Source organism: Lepidothrix coronata, unplaced genomic scaffold (genome assembly GCF_001604755.1).
Source record: "Lepidothrix coronata isolate B3197 unplaced genomic scaffold, Lepidothrix_coronata-1.0 Scaffold112, whole genome shotgun sequence".
Classification (NCBI taxonomy): domain Eukaryota; kingdom Metazoa; phylum Chordata; class Aves; order Passeriformes; family Pipridae; genus Lepidothrix; species Lepidothrix coronata.
Genome location: NW_016690292.1, coordinates 146,177 through 171,576, shown reverse-complemented (window position 1 = coordinate 171,576; position 25,400 = coordinate 146,177). Strand labels below are relative to the sequence as shown.

Sequence of the window (25,400 nt, the reverse complement as noted above, 5' to 3'; positions counted from 1 at the left end):
GTGCCTGGTGGTAGTTGTCCCCCCTGTCACCTGTGAAGTAACCAAGTGGTCCCTTCTCCATCAGAGGTCTGACAGATGCTCATTCCTATGGGTGGGCTGGGGTGTGGTGAGCTTTGGGATCCTCTATATGCTCATCTCCTATGGCAGGACACTTGGCTCAAGTTCTTCACCTCTCTAACCTCCCTCCAGATGCATTTTTAACCTCTCCCAGCATGAAAAGAGACAGCAGGTGAAATCTCAGCCCACCACACCTGCCTGCACCCCATCAATAGCCACCAGCAGAGTGTGGGACTGCTGCTGTCACTGGTGTCAGGAAGAGCTGTGACCCCCCCAGTGGAGGGATGCTCTTTTGGCAGGAGGGATGGGCCATGTGTGGGACATGATCCCAACCTCCCTGCTTTGAGCAGGTTGTCTCCTGCCTCGTGACCAGCCTGCAAAAAATAACGCGGCTGTGTCCTTCTCCCCAGCGCCTGATTGTGGAAGGCAAATGTCAGCGTTGTCATGCCCAAGTGTTTATTTTGGCAACAGCAGGGGCCTGGCCAGCGGGCACAGGGGACATGGCAAGGAGGATCAGCCGCCCAGCGGCAGCTCCTACTATGCCCCACCAAGGATGTGGTGTGGCCAGCAGGCACTTTTCTCCTGGTTTCAGGAACCCCACGTTGGGGCTCTCGTAAATACCCATCAGGCACAGGGAGGGCATCGTGCTGGACCCCAGTGGCAGCCAAAACTGGAGGTCAAGGACCTGCCTGTGGGTACCACTGAACCTGAGGCTGACCCGCAAGGGCGCTGGCTCTGGCTAATGCCCAGGGTCATTCCAGGCATAGCCCTGTGTCCCTGCTGCAGGCTGGGAAGAAAATCATCTCTGAGGAGTGTCCTGTTCTCCTGACCTTCGCTCTCCAAATATTTAGGATCCCACAGTGCACAGTCACAGGCCTTGTTCAGCTTCAGGGTGGTGCCATTTGCCTCCTGTCTCAGCTGTCCCTAGTAATTAATCTCTGGCTTGCTGAGCTGGGGATGGGGAAGATCCAGTCCTCTAAGGTGAGTGCAGGCACCAGAGCACCCTCCCAAGCCCTGTCAGTCCCTTGTTCCCTGCACACCCACACTCCCCACTCATCACAGGCTGATGGTCACCAGGGATTGAGAGTAGCATCCATGGGAGGGCAGTCCCCTATCCCTGGCAGGGTTCACTCTTCCCTCCCTGGTCTGCATCTGTCACCATCCCAGCAGTGACAAGGGAGAGCCCAAGCATGGCCAGTAGGTGCTGGGAGAGCGCATGTGGGGAGTCAGTGTAATAAGCGGGAGGAGAAAATTGGGATGTCCATGAGCCAGCAGTAAGCCAGAGAAGTAACCCCAGATCCCAAAATAGCCTGGTGTATTTTGGTCAAGGGCAATGACTGTGGCCATATGGACTTGTGCTCCATGTGCTGTCATTCCCAGCCCATGCACATGGCTTTGGGCAGGCTCAGACCTGAGCCCTCAGAGGGGTCTGAGCTTGCTGTCAGGAGGTGCCATAAATTAAGAAGGATGCTCTTCTCTGCTGGGGTGGTTGTGGATACAGTACCCCACTTTCATGAGTTCTTAGAGGTATCTCTGCCCACTGGCTTCTTGGAAGAGAGAACTGGCTGGAGAGGTCTGGACACTGCTGGGACCTTCAGAGGAGATTCCAGGAGGAAGAACCTTGCTTGGGCAAGTCCATCACCCCAGTGAGGAGAGAGAGAGCTCAGGTGGCAAGTCCTTGGGGAAGTGGCACTGACTGTCACTGAGCTTTAGTGACCTGAGGGTGCAAAGGGGGAAGAGTCCAGGAAGAGGATACTGAAAGCAGGAGTGACATTTTGAAAGGGGCCATAGTGACTATTAAATTTTCTTTGCTCTGATCATAGGTGTAGCTTATTATATATGCTAAAATCCCAAGGCTGGCCATGGTTTTGCTCATTTTAGTTGAACACCCACTTCTTCCATAGAGGACTTTCCCATTCACAGCTGATGCAGTAAAAAAGTAAGGATTACTGTACCATATACCAATGCTTTATATGAGACAGAGCCATAAAGGATGTGTCCATCAGAGACCATTGAGCCAGAAGTCCCAGGCAGATTCTGCTGTTCAGAAGTCCCTTTACTATTGGTTGCCAGGGGTTGGGGATGGCAAAACCCCCAAACCTCAGCCTGCACGGTTTTATGATGAGCTAAAATTTTATGGTGCTTCATAGGCAAAAAAAAGGGGTTTTTTTAAGCTCTTTTAAAATGAAACTCCACAAAACTAAATTATCACTAATTATATTTTCATATTTTTTTATTAAATTAGAGGTGATTTTTCAGTAAGATCTTTGAAATCCTGATAGTAATTATTTATTGGCCAGACACTACATTTTCCTACCAAAAGCCATATTTGTAGTGGTTTCCAAAAATAACAATAATTTCAACACAAAATACTGATGAAAAATCATAGAAAACATGCCAATTTTAAAGCATGTGAAACGGGAAAGCAGTGAATTTTTTCTTTTTTCTTTCTTGTCAGATGGATTTGTTACAATTTCCAACTAACTTTTGATCATCTGATGATGTTGTTTTCTTGAGAGAAAAGAAACCTCAAGTGATCACATCAACATGGCTTAGATTTTCAGCTGATGCAAGTCAGGTCATCTCCACAGGGGCTGGCACTGTGTTTCATGGAAGGAAGATTTGGCCCCTTGTGTTTATGTGATGTCTTCACACCCCTCAATTAGCTGCTGAAACCACTAGTAGCACTCCTGCTTGGACCAACAGGGCTGCAGTTGAATGGTGTAGGGCAAAAACCCCCATGGAGATGGAGAGAAAATCATAAGCAAATGAAAAATGGAAGTTGAAAGGTGAGGCTTGAGGGGAGGAAGTGACTCATGGGTTGGGAATGAGGGATGGGGTCTTGGGGAGGCTCGGCAGCTCGAGCTTCAGTGACCCCCGACTGCGAGGAGTCGTGGGGAGAATGGAGGGGAGGCCAAGCGTGGAGCAATGAAACGAACAGTCGAGCCCGGGGAGAGCTGTGAAACCCTGGAAGACAAGCCCATGGCGGTCATGCAGAAAGGGGAGGAATACCCTGCATTTCCAGACTGTCTGAACTGTTTAAACTTCCCTTTGCTTAGATTGGGGGCTGTGTGAGACACGACAAGGTAGACACCTGAGGGAAACCAGGAAAGCCGATCCACCTACAGCGATGGCTTAAAGCTGCGTTCAAGCTCCTGACTCCGCATCTGCTGTGCTGTGTGGGGAAAGGGGCAGCCACTGTAGCATAAAGGAATGGGGTAGTATGTTTAAAATAGTTTGGATATCCTCGAATGAACCCTCTGACCTCCTCCTGCAAAAGCCATCAGAACCCAGCTGAGCCATCACGTGTGAGCAGCCGGGGCTCGGTGAGCTGGCGAAGGACGTGCGGACGCAGCAGTGGCACACGTGTACCACATTAACCAAGGAGAATGTGTGGGGTGAGTAAATCTCTGTCTGTGTGTAGTGGGGCTTGGTGTATTTGCGTCTGGTTGTAAAAGAAGCTATTTGGATGCCGGCTGTGCCTTAGCAAATGGTGCCTGAAATACCAAGAAAACCTCACACCCATAAAATGGGGCTGGCTCGTGAGTCAGAACGCTTCTTGCAAAGGTGCTGCAGTGGCAGCTGGAGATCAAGCCATGTGCTCACCCAGTGGTGTTTTCTGCCTGCCCTAACCCCATCTCCCTGCTGCCTGCACCCTCCTCTCCTGCTCCACATGGGCCATGGCTCCACGGGCAAGCACCAAAATCCTTGGTCTCCTCTGACTTTGGAAACACTGAGCTGTTCTTGGCTTCATTAGAGCCTGATTTCCATAAAAGAGAAATACTTGGCTCTAATTGACTTAGACTGGACATGGTTTTCAGTGGGGCACAGTGCTTAACAGGGAGTTGTGGAGCAAAGTGACTTTTTACACCATTATGGGGAAGGGGTTATATATAAATATATTAATAATAGATATATGCTGTTGCAGGTAGATAAAACTTTTCATTTCACCTCATTGTAATGAAAACAGACTTTACCTTCAGCTGTAGCACCACTTGGTGCCATTTAATCTCTGAATATCCCAGTTACACCTTTGCATTCATGCATGGTTTGGCTGCAGTATTTCTAGGGGCAAAGCAGGCTGGAGATGATGCTTTCTCAGGAGAATGCAGCAGTTTCCTGGAAACCCTGTTGGTGTCTGAGCTGCCTTGTGCCAGAAGACCAAAAAGATTTAATTCAGGGTCTGTTCTCCCAGGGTTATACAGGACAGACTCAAGGATCTGAAGGTCTCTTGGTCCTTCAACCTTCATATCTGATCATTGCTTCTTGGGAGAGAGGGGCAAGAACCCTGTTATTTGGAACATGAAATTATTACTCCAGCTACTGTAGCATGGAGATGCTTCTATTTACTAGAACAGAGGCAGAAAAGCACAGTTTTTAATGATTTCTTCTGTGTGGAAAACCCCAGAAATACCACTCAGAACCTGCCAAAGCCCTGGCTGGGCTTCCGCTGTCATGGATTCCAAAGCAGGGGACTGGAAGTAGAGGACCTCTAAGGTCCCTTCCCGCTCAGAACATTCTATGATGATCCTGTGATTCCATGATGATTCTTTGACTCTATGATGATTCCATAATTCCATGAACAGGCCCCGCCCCTTCACAACAGGCTCCACCCAGCCACAACAAGCCCTGCCCACCGACACATCTATATATGACCCTCTCTTACAGCAGCCTCAGCTCTGCAGCGGAAGGTGCTGACCCCGGGGGAGGATGGAGGTCTGTACCTGCTTGGAGGGGAACACAAGGAAATGTAGGTTGCCTGCAAACCTTGTGCAAGTTTTTCTTCTGCTTGTTCTCCAATTAGACGGGCAATCTTGCTCTGCTGCTTGCAAAATAATCTCTGTGATATTCACCAGTGATGGATTTGTTGACTGTAAAATTAAAGGAGGCTTTGGGATTAGGGATCCTGACCTCGGATCTAGCTCTTCTGAGGCTGTGGCTCAGGTTGGTTTTTTTTGAGCTAGCAAGTAACAATAAACAAGCTTAATATTGGTTTGTTATGCCTCTGATAGAAGGGTTTTAAATGTGGAGCCCTAATTGGAGTGAGCACCAGGTTAAAACTGAGTAAGGGAAGTTTATTGAAGAGCTTTTTTTAAAATATTTTTTTAAAAAAACTTGAGGGTTTTGTGTGGGAGAAAAAAATGTTTTACTCACTCTCTGGATCTATTTTTCATAGAATTAAAAAGCATGAGCTGAACTTTTGTATGTAACTGGCATTTCCTCTTTTTCTATGCTAAAATGCTAGGGGAAAGATAAAGGCGCTGGGGGAGGAGAAAAAAGTGATTAAAAAATTAGCCCTTTTCCCCTCATCTTTTTGATAAAAATATTTCTAAACCAGTTTTTAGAGAACAAACACTGTTTCTTCTTGAAGTACCTGGGATAGAAACAGTTGTATTGTGGTGGAATGAGCCATTCACTTTTTAAAAGCAGCTTTGGCAAAATATCTTAGTTTAACTGGAAGATCTTAAATTGCAGTCATCTTGAATGCTCAGAAGTCCTTCCATTACCTTCTGAAAACTCTGACGTGTATGTATATATATATTTAATTTTTCAAGGCAGAGCAGGGGAGAGATGCTGCTGAAGAGAAATTCCTTTTTTTTTCTGATTATTCTCCAAACCTGCCTGTGCTATAAGGCAATGATGAAATAATTGTAGTCTGGATAAAGCTTTTAGTGCTGAGCACGAAAAAAATAAGCAGTGGGAATGGGGCTAATTTGTCTCTCCCCTTGGAAGGAAGACTCTTGTGGCCCAGTTGCCATAGTGTCAGCCAGAACTGATTTGCAAATGAGGGGTCTGCAACTCTAGATGAGCCTATTGCTGCTCCAAGAGTTATCCCATAATTTTCTCTGTGCTTTTGTCTGCTTTATTGCTCAGGGGTATGGCCAGGTGCCAGCAATATGACAGCAAGGGCTGAGCACTGCCAGCAAGTCCATTTTGGGCTTAGTTATGAGTATCCCAGGTGAAAAGTGTTAGCTAACATAATCTGACTTAACTGTCAGTCTCCATCTCCAGGAGGAGACTCCACCTGGGATGTCATTTGAGGAAGGGAAGAATCTGCTCTGGATTCGTCTACCCATTTTCAATGAGATGTTGCTTGCAGCTTTTAAGCCTCTCTTACCAGGGCAGTCCATGTTCCAGGTATCCACCAGGACTTGCTTTAGAAAGGTGTTAGTGGCTGATGGAATTGGATGATTGGGGTCTGGGGGGAGAGGAACACTTAGGCTGCTCATGATGGGTCTCTGCTTTGTCTTCTGCCCAGGTTCCCTGGAGTGCCAGCAGCTGGGATTGGTGGTCAAACAGGACAGCAGTGCCTGGCTATAAACTTCACTTGGATTGTAAGGTAAGGACACAGGAAGAATCTTCACAAGCAGCCAGCTTGTCTTCACGACCCTGTGTGTCACCATCTGCCGTGGGCTCACAGGTGAGAAATATTTGCTTTTCTTGGAGAGATGTGTCTAAAGGTGAAGCTGATTGTTATAATATATTTATTGTTATTGCTTTGATGTAGCCATGTGGAGCTTATTGCAACTTTACTGTGTTCATACCTGTCCCCAGTTCTCCTTTGGGGAGAAAATTCCTTCTGGTTAAATACTTAACGGTGCTGCTTTGGGCAACTTTGTCCCTGTCCAATGAGTGGGGATCCTCTTATAGGTTTGAGGACTGAGATGTGACATGGATGGCAGTTGCTTTGATTTATATTGTCGAAGGGAAGGTTAAAAAGGTGGTTTGATGTATGTTTTGTGAATGAAAGAAAATCTTACAAGAACGTGGAATATTTTTTGCTGCAAAGAAATGTTATTTTGGTTTGTTACGTTGTGCAGACCTTTAGGAATGGTGTTTGGAAGCCTTCTGAAGATAAGGGACTGGATGTATTTGTGTTGTCTGCTAAATTGTCCTATGTAGTAGAGCAGGCTGGTGGGATAGGAGTAGGTCACCTGCAGAATCAGAGGTTTCATGATGAACAAACCTACTGAGCCACACATGTGAGTCTGCGATCCAAGGTGGCAGAAGTATTGTTTCATAGTCTGTGAGCTTGCTTTTGAAGTCTCATTTTTCAGTTTGCCTTGTCCAGACATGCTGTTTTAGGATAGGTGGGTGATTTGCTACAGGTGTTCCTCAGGGGGTGGTGAATGAGCAGTGAAGGAGATCATGTGTAGCTGGGAGTGTAATCAAATACCAGCTCAACAAAGCAGGTCTTTTGCTGCTCTGAAACCACGCTGAAATTATTTCTTTTCCTCTTGGTGAAGTATGAGTTTGGAGCATCTGGGATTTCTGGGAATTCCTTCCTCTGGATGGGTTAAACCACTAGTAGAGTAGAAGCTGTGCTCATCTAGTGGGCCTGTCCATGCAGCTACAGCCAGAGCCTTTACAGGGTGATCCTTGCATCCAGAACAAAGTCCTGGGAATGAGCAGTGTTTAATGGCATAACAAGAAAGCCAGTTTCAAACTGAAGCTACTAAAAATTGGGGAATGTATCTGCTCCTCCTGTTAACTTCAAGCTCTGCTGAGATTTCCTGGAATATTCTCAATCAGTTGTTCATCTGAGCCTCTGGACAAGGCATTAGGCATTTTGTTTGATAAGGAATGGAGATGTATCAGTGGGACTGAAGCAGGCCTGGAAGAAATTTGGGAATGATATTGTGTTGGTTGGTTGTGGTTTGGGTTTTTTTTATTTCTTTTGCTGGGTGGCTTGCATCCTTGACTAGCTGAGGGTCAAGATAACAGTCTGCTCAGCTTTAGATCCAGTTTTTGGATGGTTTTGTGTATCATTTAAGCCTGTGTAATATATATGTTCTGTATATAAAATAGGCATGTATTTATTATTCTCCTAAATGGCATCTCATTTCCCCAGTCTCCTAATGATTCTCTGGGCAGCAGCATGTACAAGATGCATCTGGTTCTGAGCTCTTTGTGGTGTTTAGCTGGTCATATTTCCGTGTTTCTGGGACAGTTGAACGGTTTTTTTCCTTTGCCTTGATGGACATAAACTAGACTTTATTTTTCGCCTTGGTTTCTGCCCCCTCCTCACCCAATTCACAGCAACTTTGTTTTTTAAGTTCCGTAGAGACTGATCAAGGGGTATAAAAAGTGGGAGAATGGCTTCAATATTTTTAGGGTGGATGGAGAAATCAACAGCATCAGTACACCAGTATCTTCAGAGTTAGCTCATGAAGTTACGAGAATAAAGTTAAATATTTTCATCTCAGTAAGATGAAATTGATATGACTTTGTCAGTATGTGGACTGCTATTACCAGGAGGAAATGTAATTATTAATCTCCTTTGGGGATGTGTGAATTAAAAACAGCACCTGATTACCAGAGCTCTATGCAAAGTAGAATTAAATCAAGTTTCTATTTTTTTTTTATTTTTTTTTTTTTAGTGGTGAGGAGCAAGTTGCAAAGAAAAGTCTGGAAGTTCCTGGGCTTAGTGCAGAGATAACGGGGTTAGGTTCGATTCTAGGTGTTACTTTGGAGGGTCTTCCCTGCTCCTTCACATCTCAGAAATGTGACGCACAAACCAGAAGACTTTACAGTAACGTGTGGGGCAGGTTCCTGATCTGTTAATCTGTACATGCTAGCAACCCAAACCCAGGGATCAGGGAAACAACAGGGCCTCATTCAAGGCTGTTTCTGTCCGGAAAAAGTGAATTTGCTGTTGTTGGGACTAATACCAGTTCATGTCTGAGGGTCTCTCACTGTTGGAGTACTGGCAGGGTTGAAGCCAAGCTGGGTTAGAATCTGGCTGCAGTGAGGGGCAGAGTTTGCTTTTAAAATTACTTGTCCAAGATTTTGTCTCCATTCTCTAGGCTCCTCACATTAAGAAAAGGTGTGCTGGGAGAAGGAACGTGCTGTACAAGCCTGGATCTTGCCTTATTTCTGACTCTTCTGTTGGCCAACAGATAGGACTTTGTAGCTGCCCCAGTGGCAAGGCTGGCTTACAGAACGAGCTGGGCCTTTCATTTGGCTTGCCTTTGGTTTCAGAGGAGTAGGTGTGTACCCTGTGTTTGCTCTGCACCCTATGTATAGCTTAAAGTTCCACTAGATGCCTTGTGACCGCAAGTTCTTCCTGAAAAATGGAACAGGACACCTTTTTGGCTGCCTTTAAACCATGGAAATTTTGCTGAGATTTTTCTGTGAAAGAGGAACAATACAACCTCAACAGAGAAGTTAATTATAGCAATGGAAATTTTTCTTAAAGACTTTCTGATGTGAGGCTGCTATTGCTTTTCAGTAGGATAGAACTCTCAGAAATGCCACTTTTAATGAAAAATGTTTTAATGGCAAATACTTTCCACAGTGTAATGGTTATTCTTGGGTTTGTCTGAAGCATATTGAACCTCTGTATTTCTTTGTGGAGTTGTGTAACATGGTTTGGCTCTGCCTTTTCACTCCTGCTCAAGTGCAGTCCTGGTCTAGGTGAGGTGGATGCCAGGGGAGTCATGAGAACTGAATATGATAATGTTGTACTTAGACTGTGATTTGTATTGAGCTGCTGTATGAAGTGAGACAATTCTGAACTCTGGACTTATGGATATTTGTTTCTGCTACCTTGGCCCCTCAAATATCATATGGCTTATTCTCATCTCTATCTTAAACTCCATCCAGATTGAGCTACTCTCTATATATCTGGGTTTATATATGCAATAATTCTCCTAAGAACTGATCCCGTAGGCTGATTGTCAGGGAAGGACTGACAGGGATGTAAGCAGCAGATATCATCTCACACAGATTCAAACCTAAAGCAGAATTCTGGTAACAGAACTTTTTTTTTGTCTCTGTAATGATGATTTGGTTTTTTTGAGGAGAAGACAGAAATTTTCATATAGCTGAGGTTTCCCATCTGTTCTTATCTTGTTTCACCTCTGACCAAGTCCGAACTGTACTTTATTTTCTGAGTTTGTGGTGTCAGACTTGCTGACTTCCCTCTCTTTTCTGGAAGTCTCTGCAACTATGAATAAGGACAGTTTATGCTAGCTGGGGAGGTGTGAAGCAAGTGGCCGGGCTGGAACATGGTATCAGATTGCCACTGGCACTAATAAAAGGACTGATAATCTAGTCATGTTTTTGAATACCAAGCAACTTCTATGGCCTTAATATGGAGAGGAGGAGGGGAAGGTAATTAGAAGGGACTGGCCACAAATAAATTCACCTGTAAACCTGTGAAATAAAGGAAGTCAAGAGTTGTGTAGGTCACTATGATGCTCTCTTTGGGGTCTCATGGTACAGTCAGAATTTAGAGGCTGTGGCCATAGCTGACAGAACTCCTCCAGCACCATGCTGTGCCCTGGCGGGCACCTGCCTTTGCTACACCAGAGGTAGTGAGGAGATGGGATTCTGCCATCTGATGTCATGAGGACTGTAAGTACAAGTGGGATAAAAGGGGATTAGATACAGACATGAAGGAGAAGCTCATCAGTGGCTGTTGATCATGGAAACCTTTACTTTGTAGGAAATTGTTCAGAAAGAGGTTCTGTGCTCAGATGGATCTTTGCTCTTTAGTGCTGGGCCACCTAAAGTCTGGGTTCTGCTACAGCACTGAGGCAGCCCCACTTGGGCAGTGCAGAGACCTCATCCCGTGGGTGGGTTTTGGCTCACAGCTAAGTCTCTCATCTTTGCATCTCCTGGAGGCCCAGTAGATGTGCTGCAGCTGTGTCCAAGATCACTGTGATGGCACTGAGTATGATTCACTCAAGGGTGTTGAGAGCTGTCCTCTTCCTTCTGATCATCTTAATGCCTAAACATGTATGTGAGAGACCTGGGGTTTTGGTGGCCCATGGCTTCTACTTCCAATGATACTCTTCCGTGTTAACTACTTACTGGATAACTAGTCTTGGATCCAAAATAAATGCTTAGACCTGGAACCAGAGCTCAGTACTTCTTAGACCACAGAACAAAAATCTGGTCCCTGCTTGCTTTTCTCTTTTGTGCCCTGTAAGTCTGGTGTGGTAACATGGTCTGAGGCAACCCTTCCCTTCTGTAGGGAGAGTACCAGCTTCAGTCCCTCCTGGCTGTGTTGTTCTGCAGGTGAGGGTGCCTGTCACCAGCTGTCTGTTCAAGCTCTGGGATGCCTCCCTTTCTGCTGAGCTTTGGAAGGAAGGAGTTTATCAGTGCCCAAAGAATTGTGTTAAGTTCCCACTGCAGGAACAAATTAAGGGTGAATCCATAGTGGAGGCCTGCTGTGGCAGAGCCTTCTGTTTACTGCCTGAAAAGTTATAGACTCAGCAACATGAGTTATGGAGCCTTCTCTAGCACCCATAAATCTTGGAGGAGAATCAGAGTCTTCAACCATGTACCCACCCAGGCTAATACCATTTCTTGCAGCTGGAATTAATCATGGCATTAGGCAAACAACAGGGGTTCATTAGGACCAAAGGTGACTTTAATTTAATTGAAATATAACTTGGCAAGTAAAGAGGCGATCCAGTTCACAACACCTAATGGGAGGTCTGGGTTATATATGGAAAAGTTAATGGCCGTAAAAATATCCAAACAACATATTTGTGCACGTGTTCCAGTAAAAGTCCAAGCCAACTACTTTTTAATGGTTTGGGTTTTCAGATGTATATATTCATGTTCTTAAAATAAGAATAAGACTATATGAGTGCACGCAGCATAGAAAAGTGAGGCGGGTGAGGGTATGAGGGAGAGGAGCCTCATGGTCAGGACAGCATCGCTGAAAAACACCTTCCTCCTTGTGCTGGAGGAGGCTACTAAACCTCTTCTTTCCTCAGTGTGTGACTGTGGATATTTCAGTCTTTCCCTTAGAGGCTGAGGAATAAAAATTCTTACCTGTTTCTTGTGGTATTTTGGGCAAAGGTGCTGTACAAATGTACCCAGAACGGATGTTTTGAGTTTTTGGCAGTTTCACGTATTTAGATTTCATACGATTACATGAGCGCGAGAAATAAATGAAAACCCTTCAACTGATGATATTGGCATTCCCTTGTGAATGGCCACCCACAGCTCCCAAAATAATCATATTTAAACACTAGTTAAATCAGCCTATAAATCAGTGTGACAATGCAGCTCTTTTAACCTTCCCTCTCTCCTGCAGAACAGGTCCTTCCATTTCTGCGTACGCGCTGCCTCGTAAACTGACTCCTACATAAAATATTATTTATATTTTATTAGGTAAATATATGACAGTATGCACACATCGGTGGGCTGTGACATCATAGGACCAGCCTGCAGAGTATGTAGTATGTAGCTTTATACCTATTTTATTCCCCTGGCTGTTTTTCACAGAGAAGGGACCATCTATATTTTCATGGGCGTGCAGTCTGTATATCCAGGGGTGAATGTGAATCTGTACTTTGGAACAGATCACTCGAAATAAAACCATATAGCCACAGATTCCCCCCCCCCTCCTTCTCACTGGTGTTTTTCCTTCCCCTAAATTTCTTGTGTTTCTTGGTGAAAGAGCTTATCTGATAGGCCATGACAGAACATCATCTTGTAATTGATTTCTCAGGATCAGGCCAGTGCTGGTAGAGAGATGTCAACATTGTGAAAGCTTGTGAGATGCTTGATTATTCAGGGCTTGGACTGACAGCCATAGAATCATTAAGGTTGGAAAAGAACTTTAAGATCAGAGAATCCAACCATGAACACAACACTTCCAGGTTCCCCACTAAACCATGTCCCTAAGCACCACCTAAATGTCTATGTGTTTTTTGAACAATTCCAGGAACAATAATTCCACCACTTCCCCGAGCAGCCTGTTCTTATGGTCGATCACTCTTCCAGTGAAGAAATTTTTCCTAATATACAATAGGGGAAAGTAAAGAACCTTAGATGATGGTGAGTTAGGAGTGCATAATGGAAGGATATTTATGCAGGGAGAGGAAAAAAAAAAGCGAAGCGGGGGGAAGCAAAAGCGAGATAGAGGACAGGGAAAGAAAAGGGTCATGTAGGACACACGGGAGGTCTTAGCTGAATGGCTTGCTCAGTGTTACTGCTTTGGGCAAGTCACTTGGGATGCTTCCATGCTGAAAGGGACTGCTACAAGGCGCTGGGAGAGCACACTGGCAGGCGCCGGGTAGGAATACATCTCCTGATGGCTCGGCTGAGATTGCCATATGGTTTTGCTTAGATGGTGCCTCTCGGGACTTGCTCTGTCTTTCGGTGGCCTGTGTGCCTGTTTCTCATTTCAGCAGTTTCTCTGATGGTTTTATCTCCACGTCCTTTGGGTTTTGGGCTACTGAGGAGAAGACAGTCTTTTCACCAGCTGACTTGAGCCTTCAGCAGGGCTCACCTTGTAGTCAAGCTGGCTTTAAGCATTTCCTCTGCAGTAAAGCAGCTGACTCAGAAGCTTTGTGAAACCCACAGTTTGCAAGGAGGAAAAGAAAAATGAGATAAAGTGGCAAATGAAAAACTGTTGCTGCAGACAGGAGATGGTGGACTTCCAAGCCCCAAGGGGAGGAGCAAGTCTGAGTGTTCATAGTGAACCCCTTTCATTATTACCACAGCAGATGAGAGATAAGAGCAGAAATGACTGCCTATCTCTGGTTTTAGCACGGAAATGTGTCTGCCAGACACCTCCTCCCTGTGCTGGAGCTGTCTCCAAAGGGATCTCCCCAAAAGGGGGAGCTTTTAGCCCACCATATGCTGTGTCCCCCACTAGCTGTCCTGCTTCACTGTGCTGGAGACCCTGTTGGAGAGAGGTTGTTTTGCACCTTGTGGTTACCCCTGAAAGTAGTCCATCCTCTCTGCTTTGGGAAAATGAGGAGTGAAAGCAGACACTTTTCACCTAGAAAGCCATGGCTTGAGTTACTTCTTATCAGAGCTCTGCCACCCCTGAAGACTTGGAAAATTTTCCCCCAGAGGAGGTTATTTATCTTCTGTTATTGCAGGGAAACAGCAGCTCAGGGAGGTGAACTGATTTTTTTGAGGTCTCTGTAGGGTCTTGCAGCAGGTCCCACACCAGCAGCTCTTCCCACGCCTCCTCCTCCTGACATCTGCTAACATCCCTGTCTGTATGGTGCCTCAAAAGGCCAAAATGCCAAAAGAAGTGTGTTTATTTTTAACTGCTGATGGCATATTTGACCTTCCCCAGCACTTCTGGCACCTGGTGTCCTGACTAGCTTCACATGTGTGACCCTGCATCTGTGAAGCAACCCTAAAGGACTTGACTTTAGACAGCTGTCAGTCGGTGTGTGGGAGCATGGTACTGTCACATTTACTGGCCTGGTGTTGCCCATGTCAGCTCTACCCTGGTACCCTCTACCAGCTGATGCCTGGCACAGCCCACCTCTGCAGCATGCTGACCCCAGGCTGCCTCTGTGCCTGCTCTGTGGCAGTGGGGTGCAAGCAGAACAGCCGACCTGGGCAAAACCTCTGTGGTGGGTGCAGTTGTTCAGCACTGTGGTGGCCTGATGTTGGCTTGGCCAGGAAGCCAGGCAGAATGAAAGTAAGCCAGCTGGTTGTCCTTAGAAATTTCCTTGGAAGAAATCTATTTTGGTCTCAGCCCTAGTCTGGTCCACCAGAGCTCCTTGGTGTCTCACCCTGAGAGTGTGGCTCTCCTCACTGCTGCTGCTTTGACTCCCTGCAGACTCCTGGGCCTTCCAAGACCCAAAGGGGGGACCCTCTGGGCCTTTTCCTGATCCATGGGGCACAGGAGGCTGTGAGAAGCACCACAGCTTAAGCAGAGATGGAGTGAGGAGTGAATTGAATGAGATGCTGGGATGACAAATGCACCCAGTCTCCTCCATTGCTTCACCCCCAGCTTTCTTACAAGGGTGGATGTGACCATTGTTGTCAGTTTGTGTGCAAAAAGAGGGGCACTGAGGGGTGTTGAGCTCAAGCCCAAGCTCTTGCTCAGGTGCTAGGGGCTGAAGGTGTCTGTCCTCACCCCTTTCTTGCTCCCCAGCTTGGACTTGCTAGGCACTGAGCAACACCAGCAGTGAGGGTGAAAACCAAGGAGTTGATGGGGTTCAATTTGCTCTTCAGGGCTTCTGTGCAGAGTAGCATTTGTCAGGAGGTAAATGAGGTAAACTAGTTCCTAATTAGTCTGCACAAAGGGTCTAATGCTAAAAACGTGGAGCGAGCACTATAAATCCAGCTTGTAGCTCACTGCATGGTAATTTCCCTGTATAGACAAGCCCCAAGTCACAATTCATTATGGCTCTGCTTCGTAGACCCTCCGATGTTGTGCTTCCCCTTTGCTGAGGGCAGATTGTCAAGCTGTGACCCTGCCTTAGTTAATTAACCTTCAAATGGGATTTATTTTCCCTTAGTTACTTGTGTGTGCACACATTTGGTAATAATGACTGTCCGCTTCCCTCGCGCTCGCTAAAAGGGGAATAAGTCATTCGTTACAGTGTTTTACCAGGGGTAAAAAAATAAAATAAAATAAAAAAAAACCAGGCCTCAACTTTCATGGAAAATTGATAGCTTTGTGCCAGAAAGAGACAGTTCCATCACAGCCACTTCTTCAGCTGTCTGCAAATATTTGAAACCCTGAGATATTTAATGTTTTTCAGATGGCGATAAATCTGCAATAGTGTGGGCTCACTCGGGCTTAGTGAGAGATGAAGTGAGATAGGAGAAAACGCATGAGCCAGCACGGGAGAGGTATTGCTGGTCACACTTCTGCTGATGTCAGGACAGGTTTTCAGGACCTTCCACATACCAGCTGCCTTCCCTTCACTGGGGAAAAATGTACACAAGTGCGAGCTTCCAGTTCATTTCCCATCCAGTTGTGAGCTAAATGTTTGCTTTTTCTTTGTCTTCTCCCCCCTTTTTTTATTATTTTTGCAATTTGACATTAAAAATATGAACCTACAGCTGGGGAAGGAGAAATGTTACTGGCTGAAAGCTTTCTTTTTTTTTTTTTCATCTGGCAAGCCTGAGACATTGCTCAGGGTTTGTTTGTTTAACCTTTTGTTTGCTGTGCAGAAGCTTGGTGGCAAGTTGCAGAATGTGGTTTGATAGCAGATGTGTTGGTGTTTTACTTTTTTTTTTAAGGAGGAAAAAATGGTCACAGCATCTCCATGTGCTTTGCTTGCAGCATTGCCTCTGCCTGGGGTAAGCCTTGGATATTTTTCCCTGTTATTCTGATACACCTGATGTGCCCTGGGCTTGGTCTGCAGGGAGGTGTGTGGTCCAGGGAAAGGCTCTGGGATTGGCATGGACTTTGAAGGCGGGTGTGTTGGCAGGAATGAAGTCTCACCTGCAGCACATGCATCAAGAATGAGTGCTGAGAAAGGACAGAAGGACTTTCTGACTGGCTTTCAAGACACTGGAGTTGTGCATGTGTCACAATATGAGCAGTGAGGTTACAAGCTGGGGAAATATGGCCTAGGGAGGGGTGATATGCAGATGCTTAACTGAGTAAAGTTTCATCATCCTGCTGAAATATGGATGGCAAGTTGCAGCAGAGCCTGGTAGCACTGGAACAGGAGGCCACCTGAATATTTTCCCATTTATTTTACTTTGGAAGCAAGGAGTAAAACAATTATTGCAGAAAATGCTGTTTTATTTGCTGGGAGGAATCAAAGAGCAGTCTCATTCTCCAGACACCAGCACGTTTCACTGCAAGTGAAGGAGTTAGGGGTGATACCAGGAGGGCTGTGTGCTGCTGTGGGCAGTCTGGGGTAGCAAAGGGACTGGGGCTGGATCTCTGGGTTTCTTGTTTTCAGCCTGCCATGACTGAATCACATCCCCCTACTGCAGCTGCAATTCACGGATGGTTTTTGTCCAAGTGTCTGTTCATGAAGTTTTAAAGAGACAGAAACACCTCAGCAATTTGATTTTGGCAAACAGCTGTGAGCCAAGTGTGGAACAACAACAACAAAAAAATCCCTGTAAAAATCAGGGAAAATGCCTGCGAATTTCCACACATTTCACAGAGGCAGTGTGGTCTCGGAGGCAGCAGGGTGGTCTGGATGTTTTGGCTCTGGTGTAGAAAACAGGCGCTCCTGTGCTCGAATGCCAGCTCCACCACTGATGTGCCATTTAGCCCTGGCGAAGGCACCTGACCTCTCCATGTCTTGGTTCCTCTCCCCCTTCCCCCTTTTTTCTTAAAAAATGAGAACTGGTGGCCCCAAATCTGGGTGGTGGCCAGCCTGGGCCTGGCACAGCCAGGGAAGGTGGGGCAAAGGTGGCTGTGTTCCCAGGTTTCAAGGGAGGCTGGGGACTGGGGATGTTCCAGGAATGAAGAGTGTCTTTGACCTCGATGGAGGCCTCGATCCCGAAGCACAAGCTGTTAATGCTTAGCTGCCTCCCACCTCCCTGCCCTGCTCGAGTATCCCAGAGAAGTGAAGAGGTTTTTCTAGCACCCGGGCAAGCCCGGGTTTGGCAGAACCCGTGCAGTCTCCACACCCTGCTTTTACATATTCATGCCTATCCAGAATGTTCCCTTCTGGGTTGGACTTTCCCAGGCTTCACCTCTGGTCTGTGAGCTCGTGAATCATGGGGAAAGAAACTGTTTTGAAAAGGGTGAATTTTGGGCAGAGCTGCAGCAGCTAGAATGGCCAAATGCTGTCTGCAAAGATGGGGTGAAGGGGAAACAGTTGTGGGGAGGTGCAGGGGCTTGTTGGGCCATGAATTTGGGAACAGAGATGAGAAAGCAACCCAGTCCTCTGGGCTCTCCTCTTTCCTGGGCACTTGCCCTCCCCTGCCTGTTGTCTTACTGACAGTCCTGATTCCTCTGCTGTTGAATGAATGGAAAAGCTCCAATAGGAATTGATTCAGGCCCTAAATTTTCAGCTCTCTGAGGACATCCAGAGCAGACTGCCAACTTCAGCAGAGCTTTGTAAAATGTGCACTTCAGTTACTGTTGCTTTTTTATGTTCTGGTATTTCAAGGACAGGATTAGGAATTCAGGTGAAACAACTAGGGAGAAATGAGAATAATTGGTAGGTCAGGTGTGCCAAAGCTGAGGATAAGTTGAATTGCTGGCTTTGAGTTCAATATTTGTTTCTCTTGTTTGTCGTCCTGCTGGTGCTCGTGGCACACAGCCTGCAGTATATTAGCTGAGAGGGACCTGCTGTGCTTATTCCCTTTCTGCCACTGAGCATCCCTGAGTGGCTGCTGGCACAGAACAGTTGGGCCTCTGAACCTGCTGTTCCCCAGGCTTGTCCTGGCCCTGCTCACCAAGGCATACATGTGCCTTTGTCCCTTGTGTGATCTCCCGGGTGCTTCCTTCCACCTCTGCAGGTTTTTCTGGGAGGATGCATCCTGTGAGAGGCAATTGTAAATCAGAGCCTCTCCAGGGAAGTTCAAACATGCATCCAGAGCTGGTTTTGGTGTCACAGAGTCTGAAGGATGTGAGATGCTCTCTGTCCCTCCTCTCTTCTCCTTGGCTTACTCCCATTAGCAGTAGAACAAACAGGGTGTTTGATAGAGTTAACATTGCTCTTTTGACTGAGACCATCTGAAGTGGAAGCATCACCACGATTTAAGGTGTTTTTTAAAAAAAACCTTGTATTGGTTTTATTCTGGACTTAATTTTCTCTTCTGCCATTATTCAGCTTAACAGGGACCTAGCCACAAGTCAAGCTGCCTTACTTTGGTGCTAGCTCCTGCCAACTCTCCACTGAAAAGTGAATAACTGGAGAGCTACCTAGCAGAATAGTCAGCAAATGCTCCATGTAGCTCTTTTGGAAACAAATATTATTTGCTTTCCTAGATCCACCCAAATAATGTTGTTTGTTCTGCATAATTGGCTTAAAATGAACTAAGTATGTATCATCTTCAGTACTATGAAAATGTTCTTAAAGTAACTATGGAAAGTTTTTGCCTGTTGGATTTGGAGTATAACTTGCATGATTTGAATTTTAATAATCATCTTTGCTGAACAGAAGTACCTTTCTGTCTGATGAGAAATCTAACACCTTCTTATATTCCAGTCAATGCACTTCCTGGAAATTTCCATTTCCTCGTAGCTCGCTGTTCTAGGGTAGTTATGCAGAAAGCAATAATGAAGTATATTGTCATAAGATGATGTTATTTTTACAGGCTGTAGTACAATGCTTTTCCTGACATTTTATGATATATTATTAATAGCAATGGGAACCAAAATACTTTTGCCAAGGATTGAAATGATTCTAATATGTTTCACAGTGCGTTGTCCGTGCTTTTTATCCTTTCTCTTATTTCTTTATATCCAGATCCAACAAAGCACTTAAACAAAGCACTATAAGAATTTTTTGACAACCCATTTCCCGCTTGCTGTCCCCTAACCCCTGTTTGGAAACTAAAGCTTTGTCAAAAATGAAATTTTTAACAGAAAATTCCTGCTTTCCCTGTTTTTTCTGTGGGAACTGACTCCTCCCAGCAGCACTTTGGTTAAGACATGAAAATGAGACATGGGGGTGGCTCCATTCTTTAGTGTGAGAGGTGTAGGGTTTGGACTAAGGCACTCCTGGGAGTGGAGTGGTCAGGAGGCTGTGCAGGTAGGAGTAGGGGATCTGGCTCTCTTGCAAGCTTTGGTTTGGGCTGTTCAGGTTTTCCCGAAGAGTGAAGGAGTAGGTTGAGTGAGGTTATAACACGAAGTCCTTCTGCCCCTGGACTCTTGGGGATGGGCCTGTGCAGGACCAGGAGTTGGACTCAACGATCCTTGTGGGTCCCTTCCAACTCAGCATGTTCTGTGATTCTGTGGATGAAGTGTAAAAGGCAGTGCTCCAGCTTTGATATGCATTGGGTCCTTGTGCAGAACTCTGGTTCCCTCAGCAGTGGTCCTGGGGCTCTCCAACAGGGGATGATCCACAGTGCCCACAGGCCAGTGTTTGAGACTGCCATGGAGCCAGGATCCACTTGTTGGCCCCCTTGCAGAGTGGGCAAGGGCTGGCACATCTCTCTTCCTGTAGCCTTGATTCATCTTCCACATTTGTTGCAGGAAGAAATTTCCAATAGATGAAAAAAATATTCTTGAGATGGGAAAATGATGGGAGGTCCAGCTCTTCTGTGTAATCATGTGCTTAATTTTCCTGCTGCTGTGAGGTCTGACTTGCTCCACCCTTTATAGCAGCCTCTAATTCTATCAGTAGGTGTTTACACCTCATCTTTGTCATACTTGAAACAGGTCAGCAGCAAATGAATCTGAATATATGTGGCATCTTTACATTTCCTTTGAGTGTAGGGAGACCACACTATCCAGCAAGCTTTACAGGCTTTTTGCCTGTTTTTTGCCCAAGAGTTAGGGAGTTTTTAAATTCCTTTAAGCTACAAGAGCCCCCTTTCTGAAGAAGGGCACCAAGTGCCAGTGCTGTTTAAGACAGGAAATACATGGTTTTGGTTCAGGCATTTAACTGAGCGACTGAGCCTGGTGGCACTGCTGAAGGAGCAAGAACTTTGTACTGGAGGGGCAGAGAGCTTCCACCTGAAAGCCTGTCCCACAGTGCTGAAGAGCTCCTTCACTGTATTGTGGAGCTGCAGCACTTTGGTGACATTCCTCATGTTATAAATGGACTTCATGGCTTCTCACACGCATCCAAGTGAAGCACAGGCAGGACCATACATATATTTTGACAACTTTTAATTAACATACCATAACTGCTTAAGTCTATGACAATGTTCTGTGATCACAGGTCTCAAGGGACATTTAATGCTTTGGAACAAACTAGTCTCTGGCCTAAAGTGTCTCAGGTTAGCTGGGGTTACACCATTGATGGATTTGGCCCCATGAGTTCAGTGGCTCCAGCAGGCTGTTTGCAAGAGTCAAACTCTGGCAAATGATCGACTCTGAGCTCAGTTGGAAAAGCTTGTGAAATGAAATCACAGCGCTTTGCCCATTAGGCTTGGGATGAAAAGCAAGCCTGAGAGCTGCCAGTGGTTCATATTTCATGTGCAGAGATTTACTTGTATTAGTTAAGGTTGTGATGAGTTTGAGAAAGAGAGAGGGAGACAATTTGTAAGCCAATGCAGAAATAATACTTCCCTATAGTAAGTGTATAATGAGAACAGTTGCTTTTATTGGATTGAAACAGTTCAGATTCTTCAAGATATACAAATTTTGAATAGTGAACTGTATCACTGGTGATTGACCTCCTGTGTTATTTTTACATCACTTCTTATTTCTCTACATCTTGACTTTGCTTCTGAGACTTTCATTCCTATTTCTCTGTTCTTTTCCTTTCACACCTCCTCCCTTAATCTTTCCTGCTCTGGCTTTGGAAGCCTGTTTGCTTTTAATGGACATCTAATATTTGTCATAGGCAGTGCACACTTTGTACAAAGCAAGTCTCTAGATGTGATTACAGCACATATAGGCAAATTTGAGCTGGTTTTAATTAGAAAGCAATGTAACCACGGCATCAAAGAACCTTAAAGAGCTTTGCTCAGGCTGTGGTTTGTGGCAGCCACATTGACCACTGCACCAGGATCCCTCATTGCCTTGTGCTTGCTATGGTAGTTCAGGTCATCTGGCAATTAGATCTTGTAGAAAGAACAAATTGATCTGCAATGCTGAGTCTGGCACAGAGTCTCCACCACAGTCGCATGCCACAGTCCTGCCTCGTTACTGACAGATTTCCCTCTGACTTGAAGGTTTTGGCTCTTGAATCCAATGGTTGAGGTCAAGAATTTAATTAAACTTTGGATAGAAGAGGGCTGCCCATCTACTGGATCCCTTTCAGAGCAAGTGAGCTCTCACAGTAAGCAAAGGAGGCTATTTCAGCTGATTTAGTGTTCCTTGGCTTTGGATGTTACTTCCTCTTTAGTATGGGATTTAATTTTTTCCATACTCTGCATTTGGTGACCAGAACAATCCTGTAAGTTTCTTTGGGAGACCATAGATGTGTTTCAAGGCAGTGAGCCAGCTGTGGGGCTTGGGCAGGTGATTTCAAGTCCATGATCTGAGAAATCAGAGGTTGGGTGCTTAACCTATTGGACTTCAAAGGGTCCGATTTTCTGAATGAGCTGAGGACCTATCTGGCTTCTGAACATCTTTAATGCTCCCCACAGAGCACCCTCCACTATTGTTGATCTTTAACAACCATTGGGAATAAGGATGGGGTACAGTCTATTATTTACCTGTGCTTCCACTGGACTCAGGAACAGATTGGGCAGACCTTTCTGAAAAGCCCAAGCAACAGATCAGTCCTGCTCTAACTTCCAGACTAGTTCTGATCTGTCTTCCCCTACTCACTGTCTGCAAGCAGGAATGGCTAAGGGCGTACTGGAGTCAATGAACAGATGTGGTGGTCCAGAGGTTACACAGAATTTTAGAGTAAGAGACAGAGATAAGAGTAAAAGATAACTTTAAACATATATATATAAACTTTTTAATTCTGGAATTTCACTGCTGCTTGTCCTGTGTGGAAGTACTCATCCATATCTATAGTGGATGTACTGGTTGTGTACATGTATGTGGAGCATTAAGAGATCAGAAAGTTTCTCAAATCTCATTTACAGAAGGATTAGATACCAAACTGCTTTTAAAGAAGGTTACACTGAAACTGTTGAAAATGTGTTGGAGAACTTCTGGCAGAAAACTGGGATTTCAACCAAGAGGATTTTGTTCCCCTGGGTAATTTCTGGTTTTCATCAGACTCTGATCACACAGTGTAGCTCTCCACATACCTCCATTGTTCATCAAGCTGGGCAAGCACAGAATATTTTTTGCCCTGATACCTTTTGCCAAAATGTCTGTTTATATATATATAAAAGGAAAGCTGATTATTATTTTTGCCAGCTCTCTGTTTTCTTCCTTTGTGTGCATAAAGCTTCTATAACACACCATGTTCAGCTAGGATGTCTCAAGGCAGGCTCATTCCCGTGCTGAATAACCACGGCAAGTGAGGGGAAAGCAGTGGTGTCCCTCTTGCAGTGTAACTCTGTGCCCCTCCAAGGACTTTGAGAACAGTTAAGAAGCAATTAGCTATAAAAGACACCATGAGAAATTACAATAGTGGCGATAGTGTTTGCCTTCAATAGTGGCTGCAGCAGTGAAGCCATTCACTGTCAGACCTGCCCTGGGCCCCTCCTTGGGCCTGCTTTTGGTGTGCACATCTGCACAGTGTGTACCACAGGGCTGTACAGGGACAAGGCATTAGGGTCATGTCACCTGTCTTCAGTGCAGCCTAAGCTGGGAAAGCCAGCTGGTAGCGGGCAGCACGATGCCAGGCTTGCCTTCAGCACTGGGGGTTTGTGGGGTGACAGCAGCAAAGGCTGCATCGCTGATTTCAGGTACCCTGGGAGTGCAGAACAAGGAGCGCTGCCTACCTGGAAGTGGCTGCCGATGGGTGAAGAAAAAGTGGAATGAAAATCCCTGCAGGGAGCAGAGCTGCTCTCCCTGGGCATGAGGGACTGGGGTGTTTCAAGGCAGAGACTGTGATCCCTTGTGTTTAGGTCACACTTGTGTCAAAGTGGCTCCTGAGCAGTTCACTTCCCATTACTTGAGTTGCTTCCTGGGATGGGGGGAATATCCTCTACTCACTTGGAATCTAGAGGTAGGGTGGATCTGTGAGAACATCCACGGGTTTTTTAGGTTTAAGTCCTCACTAGGAATCTGTTTCACAAATATCTTCTGCAGGCTGTTTTAACCAGGAGTTTGTTGCGTAGGTCACTCCAAACCCAGTGATGTTACTCTCTCCCCTGTCCCTCTCTTTGCAAATGTTTTTTTTCATTTGTTCCATTGCGACTTTTGAACTGCCCCTGTTTTAAGACTAAAATGAGAGAGATAAAATGTTTTTAATTTTAATTAAAACAAAGTTTATTTTATTTCATTAGCTAGCCATGTTATTTCAGGGCTTCACAATAAAGTTATATGTTACCCTGTGGGTACTTCTAATTGTGTTACAGGGTTTCTACTTCATTCTGTCCAGAACAGTTTGACTCCTGTGCTGATCTCCATCCTCCCACAGCCTTGAACCAGCACAGCTAATGAAAAACACTCCAGTAATAACAGGGGGCTCTCAAGGGCTCTGGATAATTGGGGAAAGGTACTATTAATTTTACTGGAAGGCAAGCCAGCTGAGCTCTAAGAGCCTACTGCTAAAGATACCAAGAAATAGGGCCTGATCATTTTGAAGGAAAGATAAGAATGTGGAAGCTGGTCAAAGTAAACCTACAGACCTAGAGAAAATACTCTCAGTAAATGTCAACATAGAGACATGTCAGACTGAGGCAGCCCTTGGTGTAGTGAATTCCTGTGAGTGAGGCAGGAGGTGAGATCCTCTCCTGCCGTGCTGTCGAGCGTTCCCGATGGTGCGGCTTGGAAGAGATCAGTGGGAAAATCTCATGCTTGAGGTGAAAACCTGGGACTGTCCAACCTTTCTTTTCCCCCCATATACAGGGATGCTCCTGCTCTGTTCTGGGACTGTTTGGGCCACTCCTGGACACCTGGTCCCTCTACTGCCTCTGGCAGCATCAGCATATTACACTTGGAAAAGAGAGATAGGAAACCAAGAGGAGGCTGCTGGGGGTCATGCTCCCTGCACATAAAGCCTTTTCCCATTCATTAGGAGTTACAGATTTGCTTAAATCCCAATCGTAAATCCTGGTATCTTGTGCAGCATGAACCCAGGGTGGCTGTAAAACACTTTTGCAGGGAACCTGAATAGAGAATTACACCGATTTAGAGGTGTTTTATCTGCTGTCCCTGGTATAACTGCAGTCATTGCTGCTGGAATTTTGGTGCCTGGAATTTATTTGCTCCAGCAGAGAAGGTGCAAAGGGAGAGGTGTGACAGTTTAATTCTTCTCTTGTGTTCTTTGCACAGTTATAATGTTTTCAAAAAAATATTTAATAGGCGTTTAAAGTTAAATGAATCATGTGTGGAATGAAAGGGTGAGGATAGCTGGTAAAGTAAGATAGAGAAGGTTTAGATTTAGCTCCCTTACTTTCTTCCAGGGATCAGGATTACAGAAGGCAGATAGGAGCCCAATTTCCAGCGAGCTAGCCAAGTAACTCTAACTTAATGGGTCAAATATCTTTATACCTCTTTTCTGTCCTATTTAGTGATAGAGAGGGAGGTATTGTCTCAAGCTTGGGTAGTACATCAGCTGTCTCACTAATTTTCCTCCTGTTTATCTTGTTGGTTGGCATTGTAGGCTTACATAATTTTGTAAAAATACGAACTTCTTTTAAGTTGTTTGATCCAATGCTTGGATTTCCAACTGGATTGCACTGTACTTAACCTTCAGTATGTTATTGTTTTAGTAGTTTTGTCCAATATGAATAACACCTTATACCATAACATCCTCAGTGACTGTAGAAAGGAGTTCCAAAAGAACTGAAAAGGGTTCCAGGAAAGTCAAGCTGTATGGCTTATTTGATTTTTCTGTTTAGCTTCTTAAAGTAGCCAGAGAAGGGGGAATAAAAACATTACAAAGGATATGTTGCTGGATAAAAGATATTCCATTACAAACTCTGTCAACATTAATAACTTGCATCTCTTC

The 25,400-nt window shown here is 45.3% G+C and overlaps 1 long non-coding RNA gene across 2 annotated transcripts in view; it reads left to right on the top strand.

The window, feature by feature from the left end:
- The first annotated feature begins 4,677 nt into the window (after positions 1-4,677).
- LOC108502087 overlaps positions 4,678-25,400 on the top strand; it is a 116,839-nt gene continuing 96,116 nt past the window's right edge. The window contains exons 1-2 of one of the 2 annotated variants that reach the window (XR_001876345.1): positions 4,678-4,773; positions 6,317-6,397. This is a non-coding gene — a long non-coding RNA (uncharacterized LOC108502087). Of the gene's footprint in view, positions 4,808-6,316; positions 6,398-25,400 lie in introns of both variants that reach the window. The other variant, XR_001876344.1, reaches the window with a different exon arrangement.